Here is a 15,396-nt window from a genome sequence, read left to right as displayed (position 1 = left end):
AGCCACCCAGGGACGCGGTGTCTCCACTCAGCTTTAGAGAAAGCCTTTCTCTTTGATGGTGATGATGATAGTTGCTCTGGTAGAGGGAAAGGGACTTTTGAATACCAGAGGAGTAATTTGTGCTCACACTTAAGCGTGAACGATAAGAAAACGTGCCTAACCACCACATCCACGGCAGCGATCCCTTAAGTGGTGGTGATATTATTATTTTATTATTGCCAGCCAGTGGCTTTAAAGGTGCATTATTTTAATGCATTATTAATTGTTTTCCCAGGGAGAGAAGGAAACTGGGGATAGGGCTTATTATTATTAATAGCGAGGAGATCACTCGCTCCTTTCGCGCACGACGAGGAGAGCGGTGGGAGGAGGCAGCGCCGGAGGGAGGCGGCGGCGGCGGCGGAGCGCACCCCGCTCCCGGGCTGGTTGCGCGGCCGCGGCAAGCACCCGCGGGGACCCGGCGCAGTCCTCGCCTCTCCCTCCCTGTGCCCCCACCCGCGCCCTGTTGCCCCAGCCTCCGGGCGGAAAGTTCCGCAGGCAGCGGCCAACATCGTGCCTGCCCAGCGCAGCCCCACGACATCTCCCCAGCTCCAGCCCCAGCTCCGCGCGGGCGGCGTGGCTCCGCGGGCGCCGAAGTTGCGGCAGGGCCGGGGGGCGGCCGCGACTGCCAGCCATCAAGTGGCTCGTTAAGGAAATGCAGGTGAGCGGGCGGAGCGGCGGGAGCTGCGCGAGGCGCGGCGGGGAGTGCACCGCCCGGCCCGGCCCTCCCTGCGCCTCCCGCCTGCCTGCCTGCAACCAGCGGTGCCGGGCACGGAGAGCGGGCCGACACCGCACCTCCGGCGGGAGCCGCTCCGCCGCCCCCCGCCCCGCCCGCACCCTCCCCCCCTTCCCCACCCCTCGCTCGCTGCCGTTCTCCTCCCTCTTTCCTATCTCTCGCTCTCTCTCTGCCGGCCTCATCGGAGAGAGTTGTAGGTACCTACCCTCTCTGCTCCTCGCCAGCCCCCCAAGCAAATTTTAGGGCGCAGAAGCCTCGGGAGGGCTTAAAAAAAATCGGTGGTAGGAAAAACAAAAACAAAACAAAACAAAATCTTGGGAAAGATGACTCTTTTGCAAGAGTCTGTTCGGAAAGCAGGGATACCCCTAAGAAGCGAGAGGCGGCGGCGCTGGACCCCGCCAAAACAGACCTGCCTGATGTGGCATGTGCTTATCTCTCTTTGCAGTTCCTTCGGGGCCTGTGTGGACTAGGGGCACAACCCGGCGCCTGACTGGCAGGAGGGAAAGCGGAGACTCCTTCAGGTTTCCAAAGAGGTCCGAGCGGACTGCATTAGTAAGTAAATGCTCCGTGCTCGGTTTCTGACCCTGTGTTCATGGCATATGCACACAAACGCATGCACACATAGACGTGTAAGTATGTATATATATATATGTATTTGTGTGCATGGTTTATGCTCTTAAATCACACTGTTCTGGTCAGAGAGGAACTTGGTTGTTGTAACTTGAACTGTTTCCAGTGGAAAAAGTGCATGAAGTGCTTTGATTATTTCTTATGAGGAAAGAAAATAAAAGATGAATGTTTCTGTCAAGAACTGGGTATGTTTTGTGTAGTGTCTACCTTAGTCTGAGTATAGGTATGTGTTAGCTTATAGACAAAACCTAAACAAAGAGATGTACCCTCAGGAGAGGTCTGAAGCACTGTGGCTTGCTAAGTAATTCCAGGTGACAGGGCATGCAGTATAAGGTGAAATGTGAGTGGACTATAAATATGCTGTGCTTTCACATGTAAGCATTTTTAGTTCAAATCTCTGAAATTGTTACCTTTTTCTCATGAAGTTTCATACGTGTAAAATCTGTATTTTTATTATTATTTTCTCTCCCCCCCCCCCGCCCCCCCCTTCTTCTAATGGGGATGGCAGATCCAGAAAACATCATTGCTTTCTAAGTTCTTTTACGGAACATATCCAAAAGTTCTGATGGTGTTTTGTCGATATTTAGACAGAGATCTTGGAGAACCAAAAGGGTGAACTCATTTGAAAGGGGTTCATGAGCAGTAGGATTGAGCTGAGCAGTAAAGCTGACATAAAGTACAAAGATCAAATAGAGGCATGTCATGAGGTGTCTGCTGTTAGGTGTTATTTACCACTAAATGTATCTTCGTCTAGGGAAGAGAACTTTTGCAGGCATTATTTCCCTTGGGACAGTGGACCCTTTATCGACATTTGCTGCATCTCTTGCAGGAAACAGCTAGTACCAGTATTGAGCATTAACTGTTTCCTAGGTAGAGGGAGGAAATAGAGATGAGAAGTATGTCAATGAAAAATATGTGCTCGTGCTTGCTAATATCTAAATAAAACCTTTGTGTTATGCCAGTAGAAATATAGTCGAGTCAGGTTTTTTGAGTGTAGCAGAAGGAATCAATAACATTTCAGCATTTTTTTTTTTAATGTATTCCTGCCAAATGGACTTGGATTTGAATACTTCACGTTTTACTGCACCTTTTCTAGGGGCAATATGGATCTGAATGAAAGAAACTTACTTCTTTACAAATTCATACAAATCTGGATTATTTTGCAGTACAATAGGATAATAAATGGGTTACTCTACTGTACAACTCTGATTTCTAATGTATCATGCTTTTACTTTTCACTTAATCTGTCATTAGAAGTGGTTAAACACATGTGTAGAATTAATGTTTATTAGGCATCTCAATGTGAAATTAATGTTACGTTTTCAGGTATGGTTCAACATCAGTCATAGCTAGTAAATGTCACCAGAAGTGGAAGTTAATTAGAGTCAAATTAAATGCTTTTCTTTGTGAAGTAAAGAAACTGGTTTTTCACATCAGTAAAGCTAATTGGACAGAATTTATTTAGGAAATGAATGTGACATGAGCAGAAATGCCTAAAATCAGCACTGTCAGAAGGACAGTGTTCAGAGTTGCTTTCAGGTATTTATAAACTTTAAGCTAGAAATAATTACAAAGCGTAGGCTATAAGTTCTGAGGTACTGAATCAGGATGATTTTCATATCACATCACAGTACTCTTTGGGTAATTTATAGTAACATTTATGACAGAGAGAAAACACCTGATGAACTGAGCTTAGTAAGAAATCTTATTACTTCAAAGCTGTGAATTTATCATTCTTTTAAAAGCAGAGCTTTTTTTTTTTCTTTTTTTTTTTCCCCCACCTCTTCCCCCCTTTGAGGAGGTAACATTTTGAAGTGGCACATTGCTGTGTTGAGCTCCCTGCGGGCAAAGCATTAAAATAATATATCCAGATAATTCAGATAATTTGCATGAACTGTTCTGAGACTGCAGAGAAGTTTATTAAGTTAAGCTTTTTGTTATGCTAGGTGGTCCCCCATTGTGCAGCATGTGATATTGAGTGCCTGATAAAGTACCTATTTTAATAATATTCTTGGGAAAAAAAATAATAAAATTGTATATATATATATTTGTCTAATTACATATGACCTACATCGCAGAGTTTAGTTTGAATCTCAGCATGCTTTTAGCTTTATTTTCAGAGCATGGTCTTCATTGTTTGTATCCTAGGTTTTCTGTAAATTTGGGGATATCACTTGGCAATTCTTTGTTATCTGTATGAAGAGCACCTTCGCACATACTCAACTGTAATTATTCCTTGCTATTAGATAAAATGATCTGAGTCTAATTGTGGCAGTTAAGTTTGGTACACGTTATATTTGATTGTATAGGTATGTATAATCTTGATTATAATTGTTGATAAAGGAAAGTGTCAAATCAGGTCAGACTGATTAAGTAGAAACACGAGAGAACTTCACAAGGGACCTCTCATTGTGACAATAGTTACATCTTAAAGTTGATAAAGTTGCATATATCAGCAGTAATGTGTTTTATTATGCAATTGTTCTTGTTATTCAGATCATACAATAGCCTGATGAAATATATTAGCAGTCTGCAGGAATGAGTGATTAATTCCTCTAATCTGTGCTTATTTTAGGAATCCTTACTTAGAAACTCCAACATACTTGCTTTAACTTGAAGCTGAGAAATTTGTTGTTTATTTTAATATTAGTTATATAGTATACCTAACTTTGTGATGGTAAACTGTGATGGAAAAAGATATTACTAGTTATATGAAACTGTACTGAAGAAACTGACAGTACACAAACACAACACTTGGCAGCAAAAGCTATTAAAAAACGATGGATGTGATAAATAGTCATATGTAGTACACTGTTTAGTTAGCTTGGTTTATATGTTTTATTTTAAAAACTAGTGCACTATTAATAACTCTAATGTGCATGGATGCAAATTCCATAGGCTCAGGATGCTGTAACAGGTTGGAACAACTATGACATCATTGGCTAAATTGGAAAATGGGCCAGTTCAGTTTTGGGAAGGGATACTGATATGTTCCATGAGTGCAGATCTTGTTTAGTGTTCAAACAGATCAGCACGCAAAGCCCACATACTTAGAACCAAATTGATTTAGTATCACTTAGGAGACCATCTCAGCAGCATAGTCCTATTGGCATCAAATACAAATTTAACAGTGCCATTTATGAGAGGTTCAGTAATTTAGGGTTGGATTTAGTTATCTATACTCAAGGAAGGTAGCTTTTATTTTGTCGTTATCAGCCCCAGGCATTTTGGGGAAAATAGCTGGGGAGAAGAAAGTAGGGAAAAAGAAAAAAAAAAAAACACATAAAACTAAAGCAACACAAAGCCACTGTGGAAATATCTTTAATCTTTTTTTTTTTTTTTTTTTGGCTGGGGTGTATCTATATACATGCATTTGTATTATTATTATTATTACTATTTACCACAGTTTATAAGGGTGTTAGTATTAGAAGTTTTTTAATGGCTTTTAATTATTTTGACTTACTAGATTATATTCCTAACAAAAATGGATTAAGAAGGTGTTTTATGCTACAGTGATGACAGAGTAATGACAATTGAGCCTCAAGGTACTGACAAGGAGTGCACATCATCTATACATTTTTTATGTCTTTAGTTGCTATGAAGAATAGTAGCAAACAGATGGATTTAAAATTCTGATAGGAAATACGCAGCAGGCAGGGATGAAATAATTCTTGAACAGAAATTAAGTGTGTGTAGCTGTAATAACAAAGATTAAGAGAAAGAAATGTGCACATTAGATTAGGCAAAATGAAGGCATATGAGGAGGGCATTTTTAGCTTTTTTATCAGTTTTAGATGTCTAATGTTCAGCTTTTCGGTTCTAGTAGTTTCTCTAGTAAGTTTCATCATAAAACAGTAACAGAAATAAATGGTGGTAAATATAAGTTTTCTGAGAAATTACTACTTGCATGGTCAATGTGAGCATGGAGTGATGCATCTGTGTCCATTTATTGTCAGTATTTGCAAAAATGGTCCTATTTCTCTTATATATTTATTCTATTAAATAAATATGCTCTACTGAGTGACTACTGTTGTACAATAAATCTATTTTTTTCATTCTATTTCTTTACTACTGACTTTGTTAATACTTGCATGCTGACAAATAAATCTGTTTTATAATCTTAAGCTATGGCTAAATACTTTAAATGAATGAAAATTGAAGAATCTGCTTTATAAAATCAGTTTTTAAAAAAAATCCTGTGGGGAAGGATGTAGAATTGATCAAAATGTTAATATGTTTTACATTTATACTGAATACCGTGATGCTTTTAGTACCTTAAAGTTTGAAATTGTATTAGACTTTTCAGATTATGCACACTTGCACTGTACTGAAATGTGGAATTAGATTTTTAGAGATGTCTGGAGAAAGACATTTCTTCATGTCTGTTTGCAACATGATTTAAAAATAAAATAAAATAAAATAAAATTTATTATTTCTAATAAGTATATTGCATTAAAGCTGTTCCAGCAGCAAGTACAAGTTGAAAGAAAGGTACATGTTAGAGGCCCAGACTTCTATTTTCTCTTAACACTGACTGGAAAATGTTAGTCTGCTACTTAGTTCTCATCTTGATACGAAGAGCAGGATGTGTGCTTAAGCTATTTTCTTCAGTATGTTTTAGGAAGGTTTTTCATAAAGTAGAGGGGACATTTTGGTACATGTGCTATGTTGTGCTCTGCTCCCAAATTTGAAAATGAGAGCTGTACACAATGGATGTCTAGAAATTGGTCTTCCTTGTGCTTCTTTATTTGGTTTTAGATTACCTGACTCATTTGTGAAACATTTATAGTACTTCCCGGAAGCTTTTTGTTCACAGTGTAAAGATGTATTGGAGAGAAAAAAAAAATGTTTCAGGAGGAATGAAACAGTTTCTGCCTAGTCTGTAAATACAACAGCTTGTGGTTTAATGGGATGTGGGACTCCTTAGCTGCTCTAGTTATTACTGAAAGTGCGTAAGGTAAACTCATATTTCCAGAGTTTCCAGATAACCTCCTGGTGAACTTCTTATAGGTGACAAACAATTGCTTTATGATGATTGATTTAAGGTAAGCAACTTGAATGAAGGTCCTCTGGTGGCAGCAGGTTGGAAGTGTACACCAGCTAGTCTTTAGGGAGCTGTAATTCTTAAGATTATTGCAGAAATAACAGTGTAAGAACAATTGCATATACTCTGAGTCTAGAAGTTAAGTGATTTTTAGACTCTCATGCAGCATTTTAACAGTCAATGTGGGAGTATGTCAGGCAAAGTAACTTAACTCTAACTTTGATGCATTTTCTTTCTCCTTTCTTCTTTTCTCATGACATTCAGTCTTGGCAGGCCCAGTGCTATACAAGACAGTATATAAAGTAGGTCAGTTCCCCATTCTCCTCATTCTTTCTGCACTTTTAGCCTTTTTTTTTTTTTTTTTTAAACACATAGCAAAAAGGAAGCATTTATAACTGGATTAAATATCATAATTATTTCAAGTCTAAAGATTTAGTTATTTACTTACTTTCAAGCAGCTGATACTTCAGAACATCCCTAGTAGAATTTTTATATCCACTCTGAAAATATTATTTTGGTGTTCTTCATATTAACCTTGAAGTCTGTTCCTATACTTAATCATAATTTGAATACAGCATAATATCAATACTTGCAGATCAGTATAATGGAAAACAACTATGAGTGACTATGAAATTGCTAGCAAAACAAGACCTAAATTGATCTCCACTTGGGTGGAAGTATGTAAAAACATATATTACATCAGGTATCACATTGCTTGAAAATTACAGAAAATAAAAAAATCCTACAGTGTGTTGACTCAGTCTTCAAAGATAATGCTTTTCTCTGAAAAGAATGTGCTGCTTTACCTTTCCTTACTGCAGCTTTGACACTGTCAGGTGGCATCCTCAGACCTCTTATGAAAGACAGAAAATGATGAGGACTGCTGTCCTCATTAAGATCATTATCATGTATTGAAATTTATTTTGGTATTTTTCTTCATCTAGATTTACCTTAAAGAAGTGTCTTCTTTTTTGTTTTGTTTTTGACAGTTAATGAGTAAGGGATACTCCGAGAATAATGCTTTCTATTTTATTATGTTGTCTCATAACATCAGTGCCTTCTATTTTGTCATGTTGTCTCATAACATCAGAGGCAAGTGGTAGTGGTATGGAAGCAGAGATATAACGTTCCCTCCAATACTCTATCACATTTTTTTGCTGTGCAACAGGTGGCAGTCTGTCAAAATGGCATCTGACGTGGAAGTGTGTTTGAAGCAATAGTGTGTAACTGAATTCCTCCACGTGGAAAAAATTGCACTTGTTGACGTTTGTTGGTGCTTGCTAAACATTTGTGAAGACATAACAGTGGATGAGAGCACAGTGAGGCAGTGGGAAGTGCCTTTCAGCAATGGTAACTCCTGAATTGTGAAAGCAGTGGTGACTGCAATGTCATGTTCTGGTCAGCCACACAAGTCCTGTGTTTTTCCTTGGATATTTTATCAACATCTCCAGTGTTAAGCACAATTGTTCTTTGAACTTGGCACTTTTTTTTTTTTTTTTTTTTTTAAATATGAAGAGGACTATTCATCAATGGCTCTTCTCCACAGCTCCACAGCTGAAATTCTATTGTTGCATTTTTTACAAATATAAACTTAAAAATCTTCAGAAATTCATTTGCCTGTTTTTGCTTTCCAGATACTCTGATGTGGTCAGTGTAATTGATTTTACTCCTCTTTCTCTTCTCTGTGAACAGTATCTTGTAAGAATCCCTTGAAGCTAAGATCAGTTAGTGAGGGTGGAAACTGCTTTGTCAAGTGCCTCCACTTGGAAGTCTGCAAGTGTAAACCTTCAAGAACAGAAGGAACATAGGTCACCAAACATGAGTAACCTAGTGTTCTTAACCATTCTCCATATATTCATGATGTAATGTTCTGCAAAATTCATTTATTAATTGAGAGTTGGATCAGTAGTACATAAAATGCATTATATGGAACAAAAGAGGAATGATTTGGAAGCTGGGTTAATTTTTTTTCTTCTGTATTTTTGAAATAAAGTGCAATAGTCTTCGTATGCAATATTTTTTCAAACGTTTATTCTAAAGAGTTTATAAGACATGAAAATGCCATGTCCCATACAGTATGCTACTGACTAGAATGAATTAGGGATATCTTTATTCTTTTCTTTATTTTTTTTCTTCTTTTTTTCCCTTGCACCATCTATATACATCTCTCTATATATAAAAATCTAGAATAAAATCATTTCCTGAGCAGCTTCCATAGTACTTCTCTTATTTTGATATCTCTTTCCATTGAGCACACTCTGTATTATTTCCTCTCTGTTCTAAGATTGTTAGGGAAACATTAAATTTATATTACATGGAACAAGTTGCACTGTGTACAGTACTTGTTTTTCCTTATCAGCTGTGGATTTTTTCAGATTTCTATAGGTAAGGAAGAGAAGCTTCTGGGTGTTTCTTTTATCACATTGGCAAAAGTGTGTAAATTAGAAAGCATCCAAATTCAGTTGTGATCAGGGTTGGCTTTGTTCTGTACAATGAAGGCCCTTCCCAGGTTTACTGTGTTTTCCAGCTACTCCTTTTTCATAATTCTCCCCCCACAGAAGATAGGGACATGAAGTAATTTGAAATCAGCTCACAATTGGGCTTTCTGTTCCTTCTCATCTATACTGAAGGTAATCACCCTTCCTCCATAGATGAGAACTCACATGACTCTTAAGTATGACATGTAGGAATCCTTACTATTTTCTTTTTCTTAGAAATGGTTAAAATTAAGAGAGTTTTTCAGGTGCATGCAACTTTTAGGTATTTCCTAATAAAGGGTGAGATGTGTAGAATTAACTGGTAAGTACATTGTAATGGCAGACATCTAAGAACATGAACACTGCACAGTTCTTTTGTTTGGAAATGTGAACTGTGGATGTCAATATTTCAGGACATGTATCTAGTACTTTCCTCTTATCTGAAGACAAGGTTTTTTTTAATGTAAGACTAATTATATCTGAAACTATCAGAGATAGTCACTAAGTCAACACTTTTGCTTGACTGTCAGATTGACATTATATCTTAGTGAAATTCTGCAAATCTTATCATAACATGTGTGTGTTGGTACATGTTGAAGTGACATAAATCTCATGCTCATATTCTTTTAACAAGCTTGCTGTTTGTTTTTTTGTTTGTTTGTTTTTTGTTTTTTGTTTGGTTGGTTGTTGCTTGATTGCTTTATATTCCATTTTTCTTCTTTTTCTCCCTCTTCATAAATTATGTATGGAGTCCTAAAGCTTGTGCTACTAACTATGCTTAATCTGCAGAATCAACTTGTGTGCTTTTCCTTACTTTAGCCTCTGATACAAGCTATTGTAGCACTGCAAAGCTTGAGAAACATTCAGTTTTTTATTTGCTACTTTGATAGATCTCCATTTTTTATTTTTTTAAAATTTATTTTATTTATTTATTTATATTATTATTTTTTATGTTATTTTTTATTTCATGGAAACAAAAGATGGATCAAGGGATCTGTGTAATATAATTATTCTGGGGTGAGGTGTGTTTTCTGTTTCTGCATTATTGACGTCTTCACCATTATGCAACTGATAAAGATTACTGGCAATAATATTTTCGTCTGAGGTCAAGGCTATTGATTTTTGGAGTGTAGATAGAGCTGATGTGATAAATCTTGTGGTAACTATTCTATTTGCAATATTTTTTTTTTTTTTACATAAGTTCCTTTGGAAAAAAGTTTCGAGAATCACTTTAGTTATTTGGATCTGCATTTGCTGTAGGTATTTGAGTATTAGATTTATTAAACGATCGTTGGAAAAGACATCTAAGTGTTCTCCCCAAGAATTATACTGGAAATAGAGTGCATGAGGAACACTTCCTACAGATGGATATCTCTGAGTGTAACCTATTTATTGAGGTTTTGGTGTGGTGGGAGAATAGATGCAGTATGTGAGCCAGAAACAATTTCCTTATACACAAGATTAAGTTACTGTCAAAAGTTATCCTAATAATTACAATGAACACAGCAATTTAAGAATCAGAAAAAGGGAACCAAGGAAGCCTTACTCTATTTCATTTTATGTAATTTTATTAATATATATGACCTCAATAAATATTCCATGCTTAGTATGGTGTACTGGCTCACATAAACTCTGGCATCTCTTTATGGTGTTGGATTTCTGTATTTTATTAGCTTGGGAAAACTTAGCACAAATAAAATATATTAAGCCAAGTTTAAGTTTTCACTCTGTATCTCTAAAAGCAGTACAGTGCCATAACATATTTGTTGTCAGTTATGTTTACATCTCATAGAAAGCTTGTGATCCAGATGAAACTAGAGAGATAATAAAGAAGACATCTAATAACTGTAGTAATATTAACGATGATGATGTTTTGTGTTTAAGTGGAAACTAAACCACAATGTGAACTTCAGAGGAAACATATTTTTCCACTGTAGTAGAAACTACAGTAGCAGCTGAGTCTCTCTGTTAACTAAAAATGCAGCAGATAAGATAGTTTCTTATCTTTATTCTACTGTATCATAATAGCTAAAATAATATTAACAAAGAAATGAGAATATTTAATTTAAGTGTCTCTGAGCAAAATGTACTGCGTACAGCTTGAGCTGAGCTCTGCTTTGTATTTTATGCTGCAGTATGGGAATTTTGTGTGTTTCTTTGTTGTTACACATATGGGAACATTTAGTGATTATACCATCTCATCATGTCTGTTGCAGTTATTTTAAATTATAAACGTGCATTGTAAGTTATTGTGAAGTATAATATCAGATTACTCTTCTTCTGTAAAAACTTTTTAGTACCTTTTGGGCATCTTTGTCACAAATAGCAATGATTTTTGGTGGCAGTTATCTGTAACACCATCTATACATTTTCTTACCATTAAAAAAAAAAAAAAAAAAAAAAAAGTAGTTTTTAAAAATGTGTTAATGTATTAGGAAGTCAGTTCTTAATAATATTACAGCATTATTTTGCAGTTTTAAAAAGGTGAATGTGTGAGTTTTGTCCAGGAAAACAAAGGTGGTCTTTTTTTTTTTTTTTCCCCTTAAAATAACAAAAACAAAACAAACAACAAAAGCAAAACAAAAAAATCCTTTACTTACAGTCAGCAGGGGATAAGTTGAGGCCAGAAAGAAGCACCATAGTAGTTTGCCTACTACTGGGCTTAAAATGAGGACAGAGTCCTACATGCCTTCTGCACTTGGGAGTAATTTTCTATATGAAAATCAGGTTTGTCACACAGGTCCACTCCTTTGTGCATAAGACAGAAATTTTAGAAGTCTATTTAGTGATCAGGAAGAACACAGATAAAGAAACTAGGGGTAGTTAAAAAATTACCTCAATTAAAAATGGGTGATGTGTATGTTTGTGGCAAGCCTGTGCTTTCTTCCATGATGATACAGTGGAGTGCAATGATGAGTCTGTGCTGTGATCTGACTGAGAATGTAGGTGAACAATATCTTTTTCCTCTTAATTTTTTTTTTTTTAATATAATGACCGTTTGACTAACTCAATCTTTAAGTCAGAAAAAGGAAGCCTATCTTACTGAGAACTTGTGGCCATCTTGCCTTCATTTATTGCATTCATTTATCTTGCCTTCAGTTGAAGATGCTTACAGAGTTTTCCTCTCTTGAGTTCAGTCCTTTGATTTGCAGCTTAAAGAGCAAACCAGTGGAAGTATTAAGTGCTAGGAGTTAAGGAATTTATTTTTCCACAGTCCATGCTCGAAGTGAACATAACTCTTTCCTTCAACATATTTATTCGGAGATGCCTTTCATACATACATATGTATATATATACATACGTATATGTATATATATATATTCATTTGTATAATATATATATTCATTTGTATAATATATATATTCATTTGTATATATATATGTGTATATATATATATATATATTCATTTGTAAAACTCACATCTGTTTGCGTTGTATGCCTAAGTAGAAGGCAATGGTATAGAGGTGTAATTTGATTTTTATTCCAGTGAAGTCCTGTGAGAACTAGTAAATTCTGAAACGAGTCATTTATACAGTTGTATAGGTGTCTATTCCCTGTCACTTGGAAAAAAAGTCCCATCTTTCAAGTGTGACAGATGTTTACAGACATTAATGAAACAGAAACTAAAGTGTTAATTGGATTATATTTCCCTGGACTACATAATACATCTCTTTTAATCCCTACAGCCCTTTACTTTCCTTCAGAGAAACAACTGTGTATTTTCAGTTGTAAATGGAAAAACAGGAGTGATTGGAGTGCCAAATTGGTCAGTTTTATGAAGCAAACATGCTCACTAGAGAACAGCATGGAACTGCTAAGCTGTTCAACTGATTCTAACAACCATCAGTTTATGCCTCCCATCAGCAAAGATTTCACAGAGAAAGCAGTGGAAAGGAACCTAGAGGGAAAAAATATCCTCCAACAAACCCCCTCAGACAAGGAATCAGGTCTTTGTGGTCTGGGGGGTTGGACTCGATGATCTCTAGAGGTCCCTTCCAACCTCTACAATTCTGTGATTCTGTGATTCTGAGAAATGTTTCGATAAGATCTTTGTCTCATCTCTTCTACAACACAGTTCCAGCAATGCTTCCTTGCTAACCCCCCTGCAGATATTGTAAAGTGTAGTGAACTCTTGATTGTTTATAAATATGGACATTATCATAATTGGTGTATTTCAGTAGCTAAAAGCAATTTGTATATGCAAAACTACACTGGGAAAAAAAAAAAAAAAAAAAAAGCTCTTGTTCATATTATTAGAAAATTAATGGAAAAGAAAAAGAATACAGTTGTTTCCAAATTGTTAAATGGCATGTTACTTCAACTACATACCTGATGTAGATGAACACTTGCTATTATTATATACTTCAAGAACAATGCATGTAAATAATAGTGTCATTATTTGAATGTTTAGTGAAAATAACAGTGGAAATTTTTGTAAATCCAGTGATGCATGTTCCAGACTGAAACTATTTTAGTATTTGTATTACTTTAATTAACAATAAATTAATAACATATTATCCTAATGACTTTTGAAGTTACCTTTGTTGGAAGAAGGCTAATGTGTTTTAAGTGTACACTGTGTAGAAAAGATTGATACATAGCACACCTTCTTGCTTTATTTTCCATTTTCTTCTTTTTAAAAAAATCTATTACTGGAAAGATTTCAAGGAGTGATAATTAAAATGTATGAACTAGCAGTATGAACTAATTCATTTCTTAGTGTTATATTAATTAGATAGTTGCAGTGGCATGCACAGATATGTACATTAAAAATGTGGGTCATAAACTAGTATTGCATAGTTTTTTTAAGGGGGCTTATAGAAAGATGTTTATGAACAATTTACTTGGTCTCATAGTCATAGAACAAGGGGAAATGGTCTTAAACTAAACAAGGGAGATTTAGATTAGATTTTATGAGGAATTTTTTTACTGAGAAGGATGGGGCATTGGCATGTTCTGCCCAAAGAAGCAGTGGATGTCCCACCTCTGGGGGTGTTCAAGGCCAGGTTGAATGGGCAACCTGGTCTAGTAAGTGGAAACCATGGGGGTTCAGAACGACATGATTTTCCAACAAAAGACAGTCCATGATTGATTGTGATCTTTAAGGTCCTTCCCAATTCAAGCCATCCTGTGATGCTACTATAATACTGTTTACAGATATCAAAATTACAGATTATTAGCCTCTGTGGTTTATAGGAATCAAGGGACCAGATGACCTTGTTAAAACATTACTAACAAGAATACTTTTTCATGTACTTCTTTTACACAAATTCACTATCAGCTAGAAGATGTAAGCAGCAAGTCAGAGTTAACACAGTTTGAGTGAGTGCTATACTCTTTCTCAGAAGAGTGTATGATTCATGTTTCAAGAGAAGATGGTAAAACGTTAATGGCAAAATGTATTAGTTGTAGCAGAAATAGCCATTCAAAATATTTTAAAGTAAAAGCTGACTTTTTTGTTTTTTTCACTCTTTCAGGATGGCAATAGGTATGCTTTAAATTATAGACTCTTTGGTTTGCTGACAGCATATTTGGTTGCTCCAAATCCAGTTGCATGGTACACTTATATAGCTATTTAACACTTGTTTCAAGAAGGAGACCTTTTCTTATGAGGGAGTTACTTAAGCAAAAGTATGCAAAAGGTTATAGGAATATGTACTATTACATAAACTTTCAAAATTTTCTGAAGTTGTATATTTGAAGTGCATTTGCAATGCAGTGCAGTATTGTGTTATCTTAATATCTTGAATGTTATATTTTTTATGCATTTATGTGATCAAAAACCAAGATGTCATTACTTACTACTTCATTAAAAATATTTTCCAAATATTTCTAAAAATACTTGTTTCAGCACAGAATTCAGTGTGATTCCCCTAAACATATTCATGTTCTCAGGGATTCACATGCATATGACGGTAGTCTTACACTCAGCAGTAGATGTTGACTAGTTCAAGCTTTATTTATTATTTATTACTTTTTTTTTTTTTTTTTTTTTTTTTCAGATGAGGAACTAATATAAGAAACACCATTACACTGGTCAACAACTGCCATAAAATTTGACTTCATGATCTGTTTTTTTTAATTATGTTTATTGGTTTATTGTCTGTAATATTTCAGAAGTGCAAGAGCAAGGAAATTGTGGACTAGAATGGAAACAGGCTGTATGAAGAAGCTTTCAGATATTGTCCTTACCACAATCAAGTATTATTGACTTGGGACCACAAATAATGCTGTATGACAATATCTGAATTCATAAGTAGAAGAGAAGAATTGGAAAAATAAAACAATAAATCATAATGAGTAAGAATGTATACTTACATGAGTATTTTTAGGCTTGAATCTTTATCCAGTCCATTTACTGCTTTTAAGTAGGAGAAGGAGAAAATGCAAGGGAAAAAAAAAATAAAAAAGAAGAATGCAAATCCATACAAACTTAGTACAAGTGTAAATGAAAATATGCACCTGAAGTAGCT

At 35.8% G+C, this 15,396-nt stretch overlaps 1 protein-coding gene across 42 annotated transcripts in view; it reads left to right on the top strand.

Moving 5' to 3' along the window:
• Positions 1 to 448: 448 nt before the first annotated feature.
• PTPRD (protein tyrosine phosphatase receptor type D) overlaps positions 449 to 15,396 on the top strand; it is a 1,051,440-nt gene continuing 1,036,492 nt past the window's right edge. For 39 of the 42 annotated variants that reach the window (XM_015848938.2, XM_015848958.2, XM_015848951.2 and 36 more), the window contains exons 1-2: positions 877 to 969; positions 1,218 to 1,324. The gene's annotated coding sequence lies outside the window, so the exon portion shown is untranslated. Of the gene's footprint in view, positions 698 to 876; positions 970 to 1,217; positions 1,325 to 15,396 lie in introns of those variants that run through there. The other 3 variants (XM_032441550.1, XM_015848960.2, XM_015848962.2) reach the window with 3 other exon arrangements.

This window comes from Coturnix japonica, chromosome Z, assembly GCF_001577835.2.
Source record: "Coturnix japonica isolate 7356 chromosome Z, Coturnix japonica 2.1, whole genome shotgun sequence".
Lineage (NCBI taxonomy): Eukaryota > Metazoa > Chordata > Aves > Galliformes > Phasianidae > Coturnix > Coturnix japonica.
The sequence above is the reverse complement of the archived record's forward strand: the minus strand, read 5'-3'. Positions and strand labels throughout refer to the sequence as shown.